The sequence below is a fragment of the Pristis pectinata genome, chromosome 23 (genome assembly GCF_009764475.1).
Source record: "Pristis pectinata isolate sPriPec2 chromosome 23, sPriPec2.1.pri, whole genome shotgun sequence".
In the NCBI taxonomy this organism is placed as follows: Eukaryota; Metazoa; Chordata; class Chondrichthyes; order Rhinopristiformes; family Pristidae; genus Pristis; species Pristis pectinata.
The window spans coordinates 17,805,594-17,825,854 of record NC_067427.1 but is presented as its reverse complement, the minus strand read 5'-3'; the positions used below and the strand labels follow the sequence as shown (position 1 = coordinate 17,825,854).

General features: G+C 41.4%; 2 protein-coding genes across 5 annotated transcripts in view; one reads left to right on the top strand and one right to left on the bottom strand.

Annotated features, from left to right (window-relative positions):
• gfi1b (growth factor independent 1B transcription repressor) overlaps positions 1-15,241 on the bottom strand; it is a 45,055-nt gene extending 29,814 nt beyond the window's left edge. Inside the window, exons 1-3 of one of the 2 annotated variants that reach the window (XM_052036986.1) lie at positions 15,191-15,241; positions 2,931-3,126; positions 2,304-2,391 (exon numbers count right to left, since the gene is read on the bottom strand). The gene's annotated coding sequence lies outside the window, so the exon portion shown is untranslated. Of the gene's footprint in view, positions 1-2,303; positions 2,392-2,930; positions 3,127-3,638; positions 3,689-15,190 lie in introns of those variants that run through there. The other variant, XM_052036985.1, reaches the window with a different exon arrangement.
• tsc1b (TSC complex subunit 1b) overlaps positions 10,400-20,261 on the top strand; it is a 42,969-nt gene continuing 33,107 nt past the window's right edge. Inside the window, exon 1 of one of the 3 annotated variants that reach the window (XM_052036968.1) lies at positions 10,400-10,516. The gene's annotated coding sequence lies outside the window, so the exon portion shown is untranslated. Of the gene's footprint in view, positions 10,517-15,654; positions 15,724-20,261 lie in introns of those variants that run through there. The other 2 variants (XM_052036969.1, XM_052036970.1) reach the window with 2 other exon arrangements.

The following is a 20,261-nucleotide window of genomic DNA, read 5'->3' as shown; positions in this document are numbered from 1 at the left end:
GTCACCATTGACCAAAACCTCACTGGATCAACTACATAAATACTATGGCTGCAAGACCAGGCATCCTGTGGCAAGTGACTCACCTTCTGGCATCCAAGTCCGTTCTACTAGTTACAAGGCACAAGTCAGGAATGTGATGGAATACTGTCTACTTACTAAATGGGGGCAGCTTCCACAATACTGAAGAAATTCTACATCATCCAGGATTTTGCCCGTCATCTTCATTCTGCATCATCTGCCTCCTGACTCTCTGCCAGCGGGAACAGTTGTTGTCTACACTGCTTAGACTTTCATGAATACCTCTATCAGATCCCCTCACCACCTTCTCTGTTCCAAGGAGCAGCCACAGCTTCTCATACAAGTGCCTCATCACCCTCCTTAAGGCTGTCACATTTCTCCTAACTCTCCACCTTGAATCTTCATTCCCTGCACCCCTGTGGCTACAGTTCATATCTTCTACAAAATGCACTGTAGTAACTTGCCTGGAATCTCTACTGTCAGCAAGGGCAAGGACTTCAGGTGTATAGGACACCAGCTCCTAGTTCGCTTCTACATTGCACACCATTCTGATTTGGAAATCTTTCATCTTTCCTTCATCATTACCGGGTCTAAACCTGGAATCCCTACCGACTGTACTGTGGGTATACATTAACCAGGACTGCAGTGGTTCAAGGAGGTGGCCCGCCAATACCTTCTCGAGGGGAATTAGGAATGAGTAATTAGGGATGGCCTATCATGTTCATTCTTTGTCCTTTGGTGCTTAATCCTTCTACCAATGGGAGCTGCCTCTGTCTACTCTGCATGGACCTTTCATCATTTTAAATATCTCTATCAGATCCTCCCATAGCCTTCTTTGCTCTCAGGAGAACAACCCCAGCTTCTCTGGTCTATTCATGTAACTAAAGTCACTCATCCTTAGAATCATTCAAGTAAATTTCTCTCTAAGGTCTTCACATCTTTCCAAAAGTGTGTTCTCCAGAAATGGACATTTTAATGAACCAGTGTTTTATAAAGCTTCATTGGGATCCCTTGCTCTTGTTCTCTATATCTCTATTTATAAAGTCCAGGATGTTTTTAAGTCCCTTTCTCAATCAGCCCAGCCCCTTTCAATTATATACACATATACCCAGGATCTTGCTTATCCACTACGTAGAATTATAACCCCTAGTTTATATTGCCACTCCTTGTTCTTCCTATAGAAAGGTAACACTGCATTCCTCTGCAGTAAATTTTATCTTCCCTGTATCCACCCATTGCACCAGCCTGTCTAAATCCTAGAACTATTCTACTTACAGTTTACCATACTTCCAAGTTTTGTGTACTTGTGGAAATTGTGCCCTGTACACAAGTCCAAGTCATCAACATATATTAAGAAAAGTGATTGTCCTGGAACCCATCTCTGGGGAACACTACCAAAGATTTTCCTCCAGCATGAAAAACAACTGTAACATATAACATCAATGCATAATATATTTTTTTTAATTTCTTCTTTTTAAGTGCCACACTTACATCTCCCAGATAACAGAATTCTTATCTAAGCTGTGCAGAAAAAGCTTCAGGGTTGGTAAGACAGAAAACCGCCTTGTTCTCGATACAGAGAAGACAGAGATAGACCAAGTGAAGGAGAGAGATAGGGCAGAAAGAAGAAAGGAGAAAGTGAAGGAAGGAAAATAACAAGGAAAGAGAACCAGAAGGGAGAAGATATGATTGAAAGTGGCAGTAAAATAAAAGGCATTTAATACGCACAACAACACAGGTATAATTTTACATGTAAAACCATATTAATCCATGCTCAATATTGACAGATCCAGTACAGTCCACTGAGGTGTATACTGTGGTGTAATATAATATCTGAAATATGAAAAATGTTTTATATGTACACATGGAGCTAAAGAGAATATGGCTGTGAATCTGAATAATGTGCAAAGAGGACAGATACAGGCAAACAGAGAAACAGATTTACATATATACACAGGAACAAACACAGATTGTGTTAGTTAAACAAACAGTTATATGTATATGGGGATATACACAGATCTCAAGGTTATGGGAGGGAGATTGCAAGGGTTCATTGAGGGTTCACTGCAGCACCAATCATGTCCACAAAACCATGAAATACGTGTTAATGAATGCTGACAGCCATGCAGTGAGTCCTCCAACTTTGCCAGGTTTGATGAATGGAGGGCAGGCACTTCCCAATGGGAATATCTAGCCCAGAAACACCCACTCAGGACAAAGTAGCAGTGAGTCATAAGATTCTTCCTGGAAGGTTCTAACAGCAGAAATATTCAAGACAGTACTACCTTTCACTGACAGTGATGTTCTCCTGGTTAAAGCTGACTTCAGGCTTCGAATGAGCAGGGACATGTTCAGCAAATGTAGAAATAGAGTCTGAAAAACAAACATGAAGTCTTCCTAGCTTGCAGATCCCAATAAGTGAGCATGTAAGTTAGTCCTCAGTCTGTATTGCAATGGCAGTACACTTTAAAGATACCTCATTGACTGAGACTGTGAAAGATGCAATAGAAATGTAGATCTCTCCATCAAATATACTGTCCTACTTCCAACACTTCTTGTTTTCATTGGAACAGAGGGAATCCTGCTGGGAAATCCATAATCCCGGTCCACAACATCCTTTCAGTAGAGCAGATTAAACAAAACGGGAGCGGTCTCGACAGACCGTCCAAAATAACTGACAGCTAAAACTGATGTGGAGGCAAAATAAAAATCAGAACATAAAATAGCCTCTGATCTACACCTGTGACTTTCCCCTCCTCAACTCATTGTATCAAATGGAGAAGATGGAGCAGGTGGGTGAACGGGTGAGGGTGGGGGTTGAGGGGCTGATGCCAGGGTCTCAGCTATATGTGGTTAAATGCACTGCTATAAGCCTTCAGTACAAAGAATTTGGATGATGTTCTTTTACTTACAGAGCAATTAAGGTAGTGGGCCCATCTTACTTAGCCTTTTGTCGCAACACCACTTGATTGAAAGGAAAATCCCACACCAGGTGCATTAGAAGAACAGACTTGTACAGACTGTTGTTGCTCCAGACTTGTTGCTGTTTATTACAGGTGGAGTGATGACCATGATGGCTCATATGTATGTCTATGTAGAATGGCACTCCTGAAAATGTTGGAAGTACTCAACAGGTTAGGCATCTTTCTTTATACAAAGTGCTTCAGAAGGCAAAATTTGACACAAAGTCACACTAATTAAGACTGAGTCCACTGTTTTTAACACTTACAGGAGGAAAGAATGACTGGCAAGGCCAAGATTTATTTTCCATTCCTATATGCCCTGAGAAGGTGATGGCAAACTGCCTTTTTGATCTGCTATAGTTCTTCTTGTGAAGGTATGTCCTTGTTGCAATTAGGTAGGGTATACCAGGATTTAGACCAACAATGGCAATATATTTCCAAGTCAGAATGGTATTTGATAGCATTCCCAAATACCTGCAACTTCAGAATAAGTCATGTGGCTATAAGCTAATGCAGGTATATGTGTGATTAAATAGGGAAAAACAGATATTTTTAGCCAACATTCCTAATTCAATCAGGTTTACAACTGTTGCCTAGTCTTTCATTAATTTGCTGTTTGTGAGATAACCCTGCGCACAACCTGGTCTCTGCATTTACCTGAATAATAATCATATCGGAACTCGAAAAGTAATTAATTGGTTGGAAACCTCTTGATGCTGTAATGAAAAAACAACATCCGTTAAATGGTGTCTTTTACAACATTTGGATGTCCCAAAACAATTCATAGCCAGAGAATGCTTTTGAAGTGAATGCAAGGCCCCACATTCATGAATAAGGTAAATCTATTTTTACTGATGGTAGAGCAACAAATGTTGCTGAAGACATCAGGGAAAACTTCCCAATCCTTCTTTAAAACAGTCCCTTGGCATTGTATTAGGAGTGTTGACCTAGATTACGTTTTGAAGTGCGACTTGAAGCCACAAACTTTTGCTTCTGTTTTAGAGAAAATTACCTCTAAGCCATCGCTGGCACATCCAATTCTGGGTTGAGAACAAAGAATAGCAATCAGCATTCCTCTTCCCTATGTAGTTGGAGCAACCCTGTGATGGGTCTTCTTTACTTAACACCTGACAATTACTTAGAAGTGTGTAACTCCTCAAGATGTTCCCCAAGCTTTTTAAGTAGCTGCTCTAGCGCCATATTCCACTGTTCCCTGCCCAATTCATTTTTAATAACATTGGGAAGGCCACCCACAAACTTTAAAATTAGGTTAACCAGAAAAAAGAAGCAAGCATCCAGTGGGACACTATCTCAAAACACAGCTTTACCAGAACAAAATCCTGCCAGCTACTATCAAATGTGTCTGGTATTCCTCAGGTGATGGATAATAATTCCTCCTGCTCTCCCCTTATACTACCTCCACTCCTGCAAAGCATTCTTTCCTGTATTCTTCTGATTTCCTCCATCATACCTTTGATAGTTTTGCCATTTGTCTTTGATTTTTTATTAACCAATTATTCTCCTGATATTCCCCCATCATCTCTCTGATATCTCCTGCATTATCCATGATATTCCATCTATGATCCCTCTGACCCTACAACATCCCTCTGATAATCCCACCATTATCCCTTTGCCATTTCTTTCATTGTTTATGATTTTCCACACTTCCTCTCCTTTCTCTTTTTATTGGTTTCCCCTATCTTGTTTATATCTATTTCTCTTACACTTTATCTCATTCTTATTTTTTTCTTTTTGATTCTCTGTCTCACGGACTTTCTGTGTCTCCAAATTCTTCTAATGCTCATCACTCTGCCTTCCTCTCCTACTCTGACCATCTGTCTCTCTTTTCCCCATTTTGTTTGTCTCACTTCAAGACATCACTTTGTCCCCACTTCCCCCTTCCTCCCTCTGTCTAACACACTCCCTATCCCCCTCTGGATCATCTTTTCCTTTGTCTATTGTGCTACTGATGGGTTAATGTCCTTCTGTCATTGTAAAAGCCATCAGTGTCATTCACTGAAGCAGGATAATACTCTGCAATCCTGTCTTAACTCATTTGCATTGGAAATTACTTCAAATGTTTCCATCTGATTTGTGTACAACTGTTGTGGGAACTGTTGATGGAACAGACTTCATGGAAATGATGGTAACAATACCTGTGCCAGCAAGTGATCAGTTGCAAATCCTACAGTAAAATCTCTGCCCCACCGTACATCAATCTAACATTTGGATCTTGTTCAGAGAGATGATCTCAATAAACCCAGTGTCACCCAGTAAAGTAGAAGCTATTATTGAAGTGGTAACAGGGTACCTCAAAAATAATATTAGGATTAGAAAGAGCCAACATGAATTGTTGGATATTTGACAAATCTGTTAGTGTTTGTGAGGTTATGAGCAGCAGAATAAATGAGGAGGAGACCAGTGGATGTGGTGTATTTGGACTGTTAGAAGGCTTTTGATAAGGTCTCATGCAAGAGATTATTAAACAAAATTAGAGTACTTGGGATTGGAGATATTTCATTGGCATGGATTGAGGATTGGTCAATAGCTAAAAAACAGAGAGTAGGAATAAACAGATCATTTTCGGGTTGGGAGGCTGTAACTAGTGGGATATTGAGGCCCCAGATGTTCACAGACTATGTTGATAAACTGGATGGAAGGGCCTAGTGTAATATATCCAGATCTGCTGATGGTAAAAGGTTGGGTGGCAATGAGGAGGATGAGAAGGAACTTTAGTGGGTGGGCGGGGGGGGAATAATAGATAGGTGAAGTGAACAGGCAACGACAGGGAAGATGGAAAGTAAAGTGAAAGAATGAGAGGTCATCCACTTTGGTAGAAAAAAAAACGAGAAAAGCATGGTATTTTTCAAGCGGTGAGAGGTTAAAAGGTTTGGTGTTCAGAAGGACCTTGGTGTCCTGGCATATAAAGCACTTTAAGTTAATGTGCAGGTATAGCAAGCAATTATGAAGGCAAACAAGAGGATTTGAGTATAAGAGTAAGTAAGTCCTACTGCTTTTAAATAGAAACAACATAAGGAAGGATATACTTGCAGCAGACAAAATGCATTGAAGGTTTACCAAATTAATTCTTGGGAAGGTGGGATTTTCCTATGAAGCACACAAGGCCCAGATTCTCAAGAGTTTATAAGAAAGAGAGGTTAATTTAACTACACAAAATTCTTTCGGGCCTGACAGGATAGATACAGGAGAGATGATTCCCCCGACTGGACTGTGTAGAACCAGGGACAATAGTTTCAAAATAATGAGTTCTCCCTGGCGTACATGTATTCCCCAACTAACATCACAATTGAAACTGATTCCTGGCCATTTATTTCATTGCTTTTGATTAAACATTGCCTTCTAACTATATCTAAAAAGTACTTCCTTTGTTGTGAAGGGCTCTGGAGTACGCTAATATTGTGAAAGACACCATAATAATGCAATAAAAACAGAAAATGGGGGAAATGCTCAGCAGGTAAGGTAGCATAAATGGAGAGAAAAACTGAGTTAATGCTTTAGCATGTTTCAGGTCAATGACCTCATGCCTGACCTGATAAGTATTACTGGGACTTCCTGTTATTATTTCAAGTTTCCAACATCTGATGATTTTGCTTTTCAATCATAATAATGCAACTCATTCTATTTTTCCTTTCTTTAAACTAGAACAAAAAAAAAGAACTGAAGTTATTTGTGCAGATTGTTTTTCAGCAAGGGAGAGAAAACCCCCAGAGAGAGAAGGGAATGGTGGACTAAAACTGTGCAGAGATGGGGAATGTCAAGACAAGAATGATTCAATGTATATTCAGAATAGATACGAAGGAAGGGCTGGTGTAGCACTCCAGTCAGCACAGGTTTGGCTGAAGATATCTCACATGGCTTCTGTGGCCAGAGTTCCGGCAGCCTGCAAGGGGATCTTCAGCACTGTTCTGCAATTAGCTAGCTGTTGAGTCTGCTATCCTTTATCAACTTCCCTTTCCCATTGCATGCTGTAGCTCAGTTGATAAGGCACTCATTTTTTAGTCATAAAGTTATGAGTTCAAATCCTGCTCCAGAAATAAGCACAAATATGAAGATTGACATTATAATCCAGAACTGAATGAGTGCTAGGTTCTTGGAGGGGCTGCACTTTCTATATTGCAAGAACAATTACACTGCAAAAGTACTTCAGAGGCTGAAAAATGCTATGGATGGCAGTTAAAGTCTCGATAATAAATAGATGGTTTCTTTCTAATTTCAGAGTGGTTTTGAACAGTTAACAATGCTGTGGAGGCATCAAATAAATTGAATACATAGAAGGTCCTGAGTCGACTTGGAGCTCACCCCCAAATCCACCCAAACACTTGAAGAATGTGCTTAAGATCCCAATGGTCTCTTCAATACAATCCTGGTAATGCCAGAAGCATGCAAACATGTTCATTCAATACATTCCAGGGGTGGAAAAAATTGTTGGGAGAGAGGGAGACTGTTAGGGAATCAGGGGTGGGGAGAAAGAGGTGAGGAATCTGAGGGCGGAGGGCAAGCGGGTGGAGCGGATCAGGTTTAGGGGTTGAGGCTGGAGGTGTGGGAATGAATGTGTGCCTGTACATGCTCCACATATAACAATATGCATGCTAAGAGTGAGTAGCAGAGTCTGATCTCCAATCATCTTGGACCTTCTTGCCTTTGGACAAAGACCTCCCTTTCTCAAGACTGCATGGTAGCTAGTGTGCAACGGCTATCCTACATTAAAAGGATTCATGCGCAGGCATCTTCCACTGCTCAAAACTGGAGTGGAAAGCAAGTCACCTTCGATGCCAGGAGGCCACCTAAGAAAGTGGAGAAATAATCCTTCAGCACATTTTATTTCCTGGAAGGTATGGATTAAATTTTTTTTAAAAAGTAAATGAAAACCAACAAAACTGACAAAGGGTCGCAGACCTGAACCGTTGACTGTTTCTCTTTCCACTGATGCTGTTGAGTTTTTTCCAGCATTTTCTGTTTTTATTAATGCTCTTTAAAATGTTCGCTCCCGGCGTGCCTGCAGTCCCACTATCTACCATTGGTTGGCACTGTCGCGCGGTTCCAGCTCTGATTGGGCAATAACTTTAGAGAGAAATCATGGAAAATCCATGAGAAATCATAGCAGATTTATGATCATGTCTATGCAGGTCAGCGAACATGTTTAAGGTGCCATGAATTTACCGCCCACAACAGATGAAAGCTCTTTTTGCATGAGATTTTCCTACAGCTGCCCATAATTATACACAAGGCATAGAGTGACCAAAGCACATAAGTGCTTGAAGGTGAATAATAATATAGATGGTGGACAATTGACCTAAAAAGGGACAGAAAATGCTGGAATTATTCAGCGAGTCACGTAAAGAAGCAAAAGATGGGCTTAGAGAAGGTAATTGGAAGAGCAGAATCATTATGCTATTTCAAAGATGAAATGTTGTTTCTTGAATTTATAGAGTTTAGGCCAAGGGCAATCTAACACTCCTGGGTACAGGGGTTTCAGATAAGGTAGCAGGGGTTAAAGTTACATAATAGAAGGAAGTGGTAATATTGACTAAGAAAACAATTACAGCTTTGAAGAGGGATGATCTACTGGAAAGACCAATGGGAATATGCATTGAACTGGGAACACAAATGGGGAAATTGCATTGCATGGAATTGTACTATAGGCCCCCTAAAAGTCAGAAGTAAATGGAGATCAAATATATAGGCAACTTTTCAAGAAGTGCTTCACTCTGGAATTCACTCCTTAAATATCCTTGGTGATAATTGGAGAATTTAACTACCCTAATATTAACTAGAATTGGACCAGAGTAAATCATACAGATGTTGAAAGTCTTTCTCCACTGACAGAGCCTAGCACATTCTCAGTATCAGGTCCAAGAATATCCATTTCCTCCATGGGTCAGGAATATTTAACCATCAAAGAAATTCTCTGAACACATTTCAGAAACCAAGAGGGGAATGTAATTAAGATGGGGAAATGGAAATGACCTATTTCCCTTGGTAGAAAGGCATAGATTTAAGTCAATTGGTATAAGGATTAGAGGGCAGTTGAGAAAACTCAGTGAGTGGCTGGGGTTTAGAACACTGTTGTTGAAAAGGTGGTGGAGAGAGAAAAACCATCACCATGTGTATAAAGGACCTGGATGAGCTCTTGAAAGGTTGTGACCAAGATATGGGAAGTGGGTGTAAACCTAAAATCCATTCCTTGACCAGTAGAGACAGGATGGGCCAAATAGGCATTTTGTGTGCTATAAGTTCCATGACAGAGAGGAAAGAGTGAACATTTTGCTGAAAATCGGAAGAATAGGTGAATGGAAGTTTGGAGTCATTCTTGTGATCTCAACAGAGTGGTTGCCCAGTCAAAGAAGTCACCCCATCAGGATTTGTAAAAAGATGACTAAAATATACTAAATTAAAAGAATATGTAAAATTCTGTATCTGCTGAAAAGAGTCGTGAGCCCCTGGATGGTGGAAAGAAGAGCTGTAAAGACAAGTATTGCATTGCTCATGAAGGTGCAAATGAAAAATGTATCTCCAGATTTCTATCAATAGGTGGTGGTGTTTTATAATTAATAATACATATACAAGGTTATAAGTGGTTCAGTGTAGTTCAGGAATGCTGCAGTAATTTTCATATATACAACAGCTTTAACATGGAAAATGTTCCAAGGTGGAGAGGATATTTAAGGAGGGAATTCCAGAGTGAAAGGCCTGGTGGTGTGAAAGCTCAGCCACCAATGGCTTGAATGATAGTGGGAGGGGGGGGAAAGCTCCTTGCCAGGGTCAAAAGGAACTTGAAGTTCTGGTGAAGGCAATGAAGTGGAGGAGGGGAGCTGGCTAGATGAAGTTAGCAGAAATAGGGAAAAGCAAATCGAAGGTACTGGAGGCGGGGACCAATATAGAGACAGAGTTGATAGGTGAATGGTTGTGGACAAATTGGCTCAATTTTGTACAGTAATAATATGATGGATAAATTATTAAGAAAAGCATTGGAATCCTTAAGAATCTAAACTTTAAGTAGAAATTATTAGAAAAAAACAGTCAAGCATTTGTAGCGTGGCCAGTTTCAGACATACCCTTCCATTAAAAAATGTGTTAAATTGAAGAGCATTTTATAGACCAGAACAAAAAGGAAGAGAAAAAGTGATACACAAATGAGAGAGTAAATATGAGGAAAGTGTATGTGGTTGCGAGAAAAACTAGAAATGTTTAAAAATCTGGAGTGATTTAAATATGTGAAGATGTGTTAACAAGTCATATTCTAATCCTCGTATCTCCATGTTGTAATCCTTCGTCTTCTCGAAAGATGGCACGTTGTCCAGCAGATGGCAGCATCACCATCCTCTGCTAACAAAATGTTGCTTCATACAGAATAAAATATTCACGTTTTACTGCAGTGTACTAAAATTCAGCAGGGGCCACTATCAAGCTATTACATCATTGAATTTTATTTTTAATTTTATTTCATGCCTTTCCTACAGAAACACCTCCGTAAGAACATAGCATGGAAGAGAGGCAGGCTGTTGCTGCAAACGGTAAGCAATACTTTGCCTGATCCTAATAATAGTAACCTTGGCTGGATCCAGGAGCAGACCAATGTTCTCCAATAGGCACCTTCCCTTCTGTGATGGATGACCAAATTCTTGGATCATGAAGACTGTGGTGCAACTGGAAATGGGGCAGCTGTGCTCATAAATAGTGAGGAAAAGGGTTTCAACCCTTAAGATGAGAAACGGGTGCATTGTCTGAAACAAATGCATGCAAAGTTCATGAAAAGGCTTGAAAATATTAAACATGACAGCCTTGTGCATACACTTTATTGTATCAATTGCAAATAAATTGAATGATTTCATTTCTGGCAAATGTGGGAGAAAATATGCAAGCTGAATAATTTAGATTCTGGGGTTTGGTTGTGGAATTGTTGTTTGTCCACTGCTGCTTGTCATCTATACTAATGATTTGGATGAGAATGTAGGTGGCATGATAAGTAAGTTTGCAGATGACACCAAATTGATCGTGTGGTGGACAGTGAAGAACATTGTCTAAATCTACAACAGGATCTAGATCAACTGGGAAAGTGGACCAAGGAATGGCAGATGGAATTTACTCAGACAATTGCAAGGGTTGCATCTTGAGAAATTAAACTTGCACTGTAAATGGCAGGGTCCTGGAGAGTGTTGTGGAACGGAGAGATCTAGGGCTACACGTAGTTCTCTGAAAGTGGCAACATAGGTCTGTGGAAAGTGGCAACATTTGGCATGGTTGCTTTCATCAGCCAGGACACTGAGTACAAGACACAAGACACTGAGTACAGCTGTACAAGACATTGGTGAGACTGCAGTTGGAGTATTGTGTGCAGTACTGGTTATCTAGATTGTATACCTTTGTATGTGATTAAGCTGGAAAGGGTGCAGAAAAAATTCACAAGGATGCTACTGGGACCGGGGGGATTGTGTTATAAGAGACTAGATAGGCTGGGGCTATTTCCCCCTGGAATGTCAGAGGCTGAGTGGTGACCTTATAGAGATATATAAAATCACGAGGGGCATCGATAAAGTGGATGGTCACAGTCTTTTTCCCAGGGTAGGAGAGTCTATAAGACTAGATAGCATATGGTTAAGGTGAGAGGGGAAAGATTCAAAGGGATCTGAGGGGCAAGTTGTTCATGGAGGATGGTGGGTATATGGAACGAGCTGCCAGAGGAAGTGGTAGAGGTGGGTACAATTACAACATTTAAAAGATACCTAGACGGGTACATGGATAGAAAAGGTTTAGAGAGATATGGATAAATGCAGGCAAATGCCACTAGCTCAGGTAGACAACTTGGATGGCATGGACAAATTAGGCTAAAGGGTTGTTTCTGTGCTGTATAACTCCATGTCTCTACGACTCTATCATTGGAGGAGGCTGCAGAGATAGGGTGAGGGGAGAACCATTTAATTTAATTTGAAGTTCCCTGGCCATGTCCTCAGATTCTGTGCAGATAAGCTGGCAGGGATATTTGCAGACATTTTTAACCCCTCACTGCTTCAATCTGAGGTTCCCACCTGCTTTAAGAAGACCACTATCATCCTGGTACCTGAGAGAAACAAGGTAATCTGCCTTAATAACTACCGCCTGATGACTTTGACATCCACCATCATGAAGTGCTATGAGAGGCTGGTCATTGGCACGCATTAACGCCAGCCTCCTAGGAAACCTCAACCCACTGCAATTCGCCTACCTTCGAAACAGGTCTATGGCGGACACCATCTCCCTGGCCCTACACTCATCTCTGGAGCATCTGGACAGTAAAGACACCTACGTTAGACTATTGTTAATATTGACTACAGCTCCGCCTTCAGTGTTATAATTCCAAGCAACTCATCACCAAACTCCAAGTCCTGAGACTCAACACCTCCCTCTGCAACTGGATCCTTGACTTCCTGACCAACAGACCTCAATCAGTAAGGATAGGCAGCAACACCTCTGGCACTATTATTCTCAACACTGGTGCCCCACAAGGCTGTGTTCTCAGCCCTCTACTCTACTCCCTGTACACTCATGACTGTGTGGCCAGATTCTGCTCTAATGCCATCTACAAGTTTGCAGATGATACCACCGTAGTGGGCCGTATCTCAAATAACAATGAGTTGGAGTACAGGAAGGAGATAGAGAGCTTAGTGACATGGTGTCATGACAACAACCTTTCCCTCAATGTCAGCAAAACAAAAGAGCTGGTCATTGACTTCAGGGTGGGGGGGGGTGCGGTGGTACACATACACCTGTCTGCATTAATGGTGCTGAGGTCGAGAAGATTGAGAGCTTCAAGTTCCTAAGAGTGAACATCACCAATAGCCTGTCCGGGTCCAACCACACAGACGCCATGGCCAAGAAAGCTCAGCAATGCTTCGACTTCCTCAGGAGGCTAAAGGTGGCATGTTTCCCTTGACATTCACCAACTTTTATTGATGCACCATAGAAAGCATCCTATCTGGATGCATCATGGCTTGGTATGGCAACTGCTCTGCCCAGGACCGGAAGAAACTGCAGAGAGTCGTGGACAAAGCTTAGCACGACACGCAAACCAGCCTCCCCTCCATGGACTCTGTCTCTACTTCTAGGTAAAGCAGACAGCATAATCATAGACCCCATCCATCCCATACATTCTCTCTTCTCCCTTCTCACATCAGGCAGAAGATATAGAAGCCTGAAAGCACATACCACCAGGCTCAAGGACAGCTTCTATCTTGCTGTTATAAGACTATTGACCTCACATTTATCTGGATTGAAAGCCATTTGCCAATCCTCAGCCCACATAGCTAGTTGAGGATTGGCAAATAGCACAATAAGATGGTCTCTTGACCTCACAATCTACCTAGTTATGACCTTGCACCTTATTGTCTACCTGCACTGCACTTTCTCTGTAGCTGTGACACTTTACTCTGCATTCTGTATTGTTTTACATTGTACTATCTCAATGCACTGTGTAACGAATTGATCTGTATGAATGGTATGCAAGGCACGTTTTTCACTGTACCTTGGTACAAGTGACAATAATAAACCAATTCTAAGTGTTTGGGGCAAAGGAGTTGATCGAGGTCAGCAAGCACAGGCTTGATTTGTGATAGACACAAACAATGGAGATTTGGATAAAGACATAAGAGCTGCAGCTGCTGGAATCTGGAGCAAAATATACTCAGTGGGTCAGGGAGCATCTGTGGAGACAGGGGATGTAATGTTTCGGGTTGAAACATAAGGACTGAGAGTGTAGAGGGGAGATAGTCAGTATAAAGAGGTGAGGGGGGTGAGGCAGGAGCTGGCAGGTAATAGGTGACGAGGGGGATGATGGGCAGTTGGAGCCAGGTGGGGGGAGCAGAGGGGAGGATGGATGTAGAGACTGAGGCTGGAAGGTGATAAGTGAAGACAAAGGACTGCAGGCTCTGGAATCTGATGAGTAATGAAGGTGATGTGGAACCAGATAAGGGAGGGATCATGGACATGTGGAACCAAAAGTAGGTGGTGTTGTAGATAGTGTATAAAGTTATGAAAAATCATAGGGGATATTGATCAGCTAGCTATATGGGCTGAGGATTGGCAAATGGCTTTCAATCCAGATAAATGTGAGGTATTGCATTTGGGAGGTCAAACCAGTGTGTAGTGCAAGTGTGTAGTTCACTAAAAGTGGTGTCATAGGTAGATAGAGTGGTGAAGAAGATATTTGGCATGCTGGCCTTCATCAGTCAGGGCATTGAGTATATAAGTTGGGGAGTTATGTTGCAGTTATATAAGCCGTTGGTGAAGCTGCACTTGGAGTATTGTATACGGTTTTGGTAACCCTGTTATAGGAAAGATGTTATTAAACCAGAAAGAGTGCAGAAGAGATTTACCAGGATGTTGCTTGGACGGGCGGCTGATTGACAAGGAAAGGTTGTATAGACTAGGACTTTATTCAGTGGAACATAGGAGATTGAGGGGTAATCTGATAGAGATAAGATCACGAAGGGCAGAGACAGGGTGAAAGCACATAGTCTTTCCCTGGGAGGGGGTGCTAAAACAAGAGGGCCAAAGGGCATCAGGGGAACTTCTTCACACAAAGGGTGGTGTGTATTTGGAAATGAGCTGTCAGAAATAATGGTTGAGGCAGACACATTAGCAACATTTAAAAGACATCTAGAAGAGTACATGGATAGGAAAGGTTTAGAGGGCTATGGGCCAAATGCAGGAAGATGGGACTAGCTCGCTGGGCAACACAGTTGGCATGGACCAGTTGGGCCAAAGGGCCTGTCTCCATGCTGTATGACTATGACTATATGAACCAGTGGGAAATGGGATAGCAGAGTGAAGTATGTGATTGATGGGCAGCTGGAAATGGGTGGGGGGGGGTGGAAAGAGTTGAAGTGCTGTGTGGTTGATTATGTTCACATTGGAGGAAAGTAGTACTGCAGGAATAAAACAGCAACATTACCATATTTTTGATTTCAATGATTTGTTATCAATGCCTGGACACTGTTGTTACCAAGTGGGTATCACTCATAATCTGTCACCAGCTATTTGTAAAACCATTCCATTTCCTGACTACATTCCATTATTCCACATTTTGAATAATGGAAACTACCTTATCCAAAACAAGATCATTTCATAATCCACTTTTTATGTCTAATATAAATGAATATAAAAAGTTGCCCTGTTTTCCGAGGCCATGAGCTGCCTCTTCAGGTAACTTGTACCTTTATTTCACTGGCTCTCTCCCCGCCGCCTGCTGCAACCATTGAAGCTTCACTTCTGACTGTGATTGACAGCTCGTTGGACACGCCCCTTTGCCCGGCAATAACCTGTTTACCAGAATGCAGTGACGTCATACCGAGTCGGGGGGGGGGGTCCTTCGGGCGACCAGCGCAGGCGCGCTACTGGCCCCCTGAGATCACGCGCAGCCGCATCGCCCCGCGTGAGATCCCTCCGCAAGCAAGAAAAGGAGAAAAGAGGCAATAGAACAACAATTTACACACATTTTTAAAAAAAATCTCAGAAAAGCATGTATAATAAGAGATATTTTTGATTGTGGAAGGAGGGGAAATTATAGTTTGCTGACAGGTGATTTTGCAGTGAGGGGGTGCAAGCAGCATGACGCGTTGTGAGGAATGCATTAGGAAGTAGTCCGGGGTTTATTTGTTTTCCGCTCGGCGGCGGATGTGTTGAGTCGGGGGGAGGGGGTGAGGTGTTCAAGATGGCGGCGCCCTGTGGAATGTGGGGTCTGTGAGAGGTAAAATGCCGCGGTGTCCGGGCAAGCGGGGGGCGTCCGACCACGGCTCCGGCTCACCGCCGCCCCTCACCCGCGCTCCGCTCCCCGCCGTGAGCGGGTGGGGATAAACCGCTCTTTTCCCCGCCCCTCATCCCATTGCGGGGGGGAATGAGCCGTCGGGGGGACCGGAGGGTCTTGAGGCTGCTTCGTCCAGCCCGGGGGCCGTGGCTTAGCGGCCACTGGGTGTTTGGGACGTGGGGCTAAAGGAATGGGTGCAGTGTGTATGACCCGGTGCCACTGTCTCAGGGTCTAGTCAGTGTTGGTGTTGTTTTCAGGCCCCAAGCTGCAGCCGTGGCAGGCAGTCCTTTAGTACGTGTGGGAGCAGCAGAACGGCTCCCTGACCGCCCTTTATTGTACAGTAACCACTTGCTTGTGTGAAAGTAATTGCCAAGTCTGATCTTCCTATTGCATTCTCTCTCGCGGGTCCCGCCCCAAGCCACCCCCAGAATGGGTTTAAACCAGTGTTGTGTGGATTATAAGGGAACTAAGATTCTTGCCATAGTGACCCTTTTAACCGTTCCTTTTGTGTTAAATTATTTTGAATTGTGGGGGTACTTTCAGGTTATTTCATGTGTAAGTGTTCTTTCCTAATTGTCTTAATAACTGGGTTGTTGCATTTAGTGTGATGAATGGATTATGCCTAGGTGACTAATTTGGTAATATATTCCACTTCTGAAGGAAATGAAATAATTAGGTAGTTAATAAGTAGTTAAAAGATAAAATAGGGTGAGGAATTGCTTGATGGTTTGGGATTGAGTTTGTGTGTACCTGAAATGACGGATTTTTTTTAATTGAGATGACAGTTAACCAATCGTTAATGTGATAGTAGAACTGTTAGTAAGTAATTGCATCTTATCATCTTTCTGCAGTTACATTGTGTAGTTTGGGTGTGTATAAATTTGCATGAATCTCAATGATGTATGCAAATTCTTGGTGCTTGTATTTTTAGATGCAAGGTTGCCTTCAGGCTAAGGTGGCAAGCTGTAGTTTAGTACATTCAAAACATTATATTTTTTGAATATTGGGAATCAGCAAATATGGAGTCTTTCAGGAAAATACCAGTTGGGTAAAAGTTACTGTAGAACAGTGGAATAGACTAGGGGCTGAATGGCCCATTCTGTTTTTATGTTCTTGAGGAGGGATTGGGGACAGATCTTTTCTTTCTGTTCAATCTTGCTTTGAGCTGAGAACAAGGATGAACTAACTTTACAAGTTTGCTTAATAAGTATTGCCTCCATTTATTGTCAGTTCCTAATTCTCTCATGGTGGTGTACGTCTTTGTTCTCTGTGTGGTGAGGATACTTCATAATATTAAATTCCAGAATTCTGATGCACTGTTGAAGGTTTCCCCCCCAGTTTGGGCTCTGATAAGATTATCTTGCAGTTATTGGCATTTACAACTGTTACCTGTCCCCTTAAGTGGTGCAGGTTGTAGACCTGAGAGGTGCTATTGAAGTAGTCTTTGTGAATTGCTGTAATAAATAGTAAACAGTGAAGTCTCAGTGCACTGATATTGGAGGACAGGAATGCTTGGGGCATTTAGTATGCCATTCAAGAAAGCAGATTTGTCCAGGATCGCATTGAATTACTTCAGTGTTGGTGCTGTATTTATCCATGAATGTGGAGTGTTTTCCATAACGTTCCTGGCTTGCACACGGTGAAAAGGCTTTGTGAAATCAGATGGGTCACTCCATAGAATGTTTTAGAATTTGGCAGACAGTATGCTTCACTCCACCATCTTTGAAGCCTTAGTAATAATTGCCAATGTTTGTGAAAACAACTATAAACCATCTACCATATAACTGAAGCATGCTAAATAGCTAATGTATTTCTCATGGGTCATTGTCCTCATTTGATGATGTCAATGCTCCAAAGCTAGAATTGTCTGCTTGATTGGATAGATTAAAAAAGATGGAAAGAGGTCATTTAGTCCATCCTACATGTTACCATTCTCTGAAAATATTTTCAATTAATTTCATTCTTCCTCATTTTCTCCCACAGCCTTAAATTTCTCCTAAAACTGTGTGAGTAAATGATTAATTTTCAGTTGGTAGGCTTTTACTAGGTAATAGGTTGCCACAAATATCAATGTGGAGCCTTTGCTATTTACAATCTGTCATTGATCTAAAGTTGCTGACTTGGTCTGTACCAAGAAGCAAAGAATGAAGTGACGACAGCAAAAAGGTGTGAACAACTGGGCAGTATGTGAAGTAGTCAGCTGATATCACAGTAGCAGCAGCGTTATTTGTCACATGCTTTCCTGCAAAAAGAATTGATCAGTGATTAATGTTTAGCATATACTGTGACATATTGATGTGGACAAGATATGCATTTGTGTGCATATCTTGTGTCAATCTTTGGGGCTGGTTGCAGTGACAAATGGAGTCAGTGCTGGCACCAAATGTGCAGATAATGAATAGCTGGCAGGTGCTCTGTAGGATATAGTGTAGTGTGGCAATGTCCAGACTTCATTGTCATTCTAAATGTTTCTGTCATGTTCATCTTGCAAGCAAGTTCACTCCTTGGCTGGATAGGTTCATCAGTTTAAACAGTTATGTGGGCTGTGTCAGTCCAGGACATTACTCTTTTCTTTAAAAGTGCACTCCAAAAGATTTTTTTAATGTCCATTACATTTCAGATGATGCCTACTGTTGGATTTCTGTACATGTTTAAAAAAAACATTTTGACATCATACAAAATGAGACCATGATATTTTTACACCTTTCTGAAAGTGTAAATCGGGCTTTTCCATTCTGAAAGATTGCAAATATTGTTGCAAGATTCCATTCAGCATAATTTTAACACTTTTGTGCTAAAAGAAATTCACTAATATTTCTGGGAGATCACATGTGAATGTGACCTCCCAGAAAACTTGAACAGTTGAAACCATTTTCAGTAGGAAAGGATTTGTATTTTAATCCAATCAGTTTGACTGTGTAGTTTATGCTCCCTGTGAACATCCTCCCACTCCACTTCACCTTGCTCTATCAACAGAACATCCTTTTTTCCTTTCTCCCTCATTTAAGTTTACCCGAAATGCATCTATACAAATTACTTCATCCACTCGTGTTCCTGAGATCCATGTTATTGCACTGTGTAAACATCTCTCAGAATTCCTTATTGGGTTTAATAGTGACTCTTGGTTTGGATGCTCCCTATGTGGAAAGAACATCTTGCATCCACTCTATCAAATGTCATTCTACCACCTCCATAGCCTCCAATCTGATATTATTAGTCTCAATTTTGCTTTGTACTGCATGATGCCCAATGTGAGTAAATAAACTTGTGTAGTTGTCCCTACAGCAAGTGGCCAAGAATTTGAAAGCTATTTTATTTTGATCAGTAGTTATGAGCATTTTGTCTTCTATAGGTTCAGTTGCTTTAAGTTTCAAATGTATGTATGTTCCCATGTGACAATGAACAGTGCTCATCAGAGGCTTTGAGGTAATATTTGGCTTGGATGTGAGTTGGGGAGGGGAGAAGAATGCAGAGTACCTAAGGGATCTGTTCTCTGCTTTTATGTTCTGCATGTGTTTGTATAGCTTCACATTGTAATATAAAGCATTTTTACTTAGGCTTTTTAAAATAATAATTTAAAATTCTCATCTTCCTATCCAAATCGTATCCACACTCTTGCTTCCTTCTCAGTACTTCAGTTCTCCAACCCTCTGACATTTTTGTGGTCCAGCTCTTAACTTATTGGCCATACCTTTAGTAATTGAGAACACATGTTCTGGAAGCCTCTGCTTTTGTCTTTCCTCCTTTTAGATGCCTCTTAAAATCTGCTGCCTCTGTCCTGATATATCTCTGTCATCTTCAAATTTTCTACTTTTCTGCCTTTGAAGCATCTTAACATATTTTACAAGGATCTATAATTGCAAGTTTTTGAAATTGGCAGATGCTGCTTCTGCCTGAGGTTATGAACAATTGAAACAAATGAAACATTTCCTTTACCAAGAGCACAGGAGGAGCAGGTTCTTGTGTGCATTACCATTCTATAACACTAAAGTTTTCATGCAATGCAACAGTTAGTCCAACAAAAATGTATTTTTCTATCACAGGGTTGTGTCCTTAACTCTTGCTACCACCCATTGGTTGTCAGTCTGCTAAAATGGGTTGAATCATTTTCCCAGCTGGTGACCAAAAACATTGCTAACATTTGGGTCCTTGAGTTTCAGCCCTCTTCTGATGTGTTATAATGTCAGTAGTATTTACTTCCTTCCCCTCTGGCCCCTTTTTCTCCACGCAACTTTGGTGTTCAAGGGAAAACTCATGTCTCTACAACGTTGTGATACAGACAGACAAATCTCCAGAGTGTCTTCAGTACCCAGTCGGACTTGGTATTTACACCCATTGAATTACTTTTTTTATTTATAATGATTGTGGTAACTGAAGAATGATGACAACCCAATTTGTGTATGGCAAAGGCCTTAAAAAGTAGCAGTGGGTTGATGACTGGATAATGTATTTTCTAGCAATGGTTTTGAGAAATATTGGCC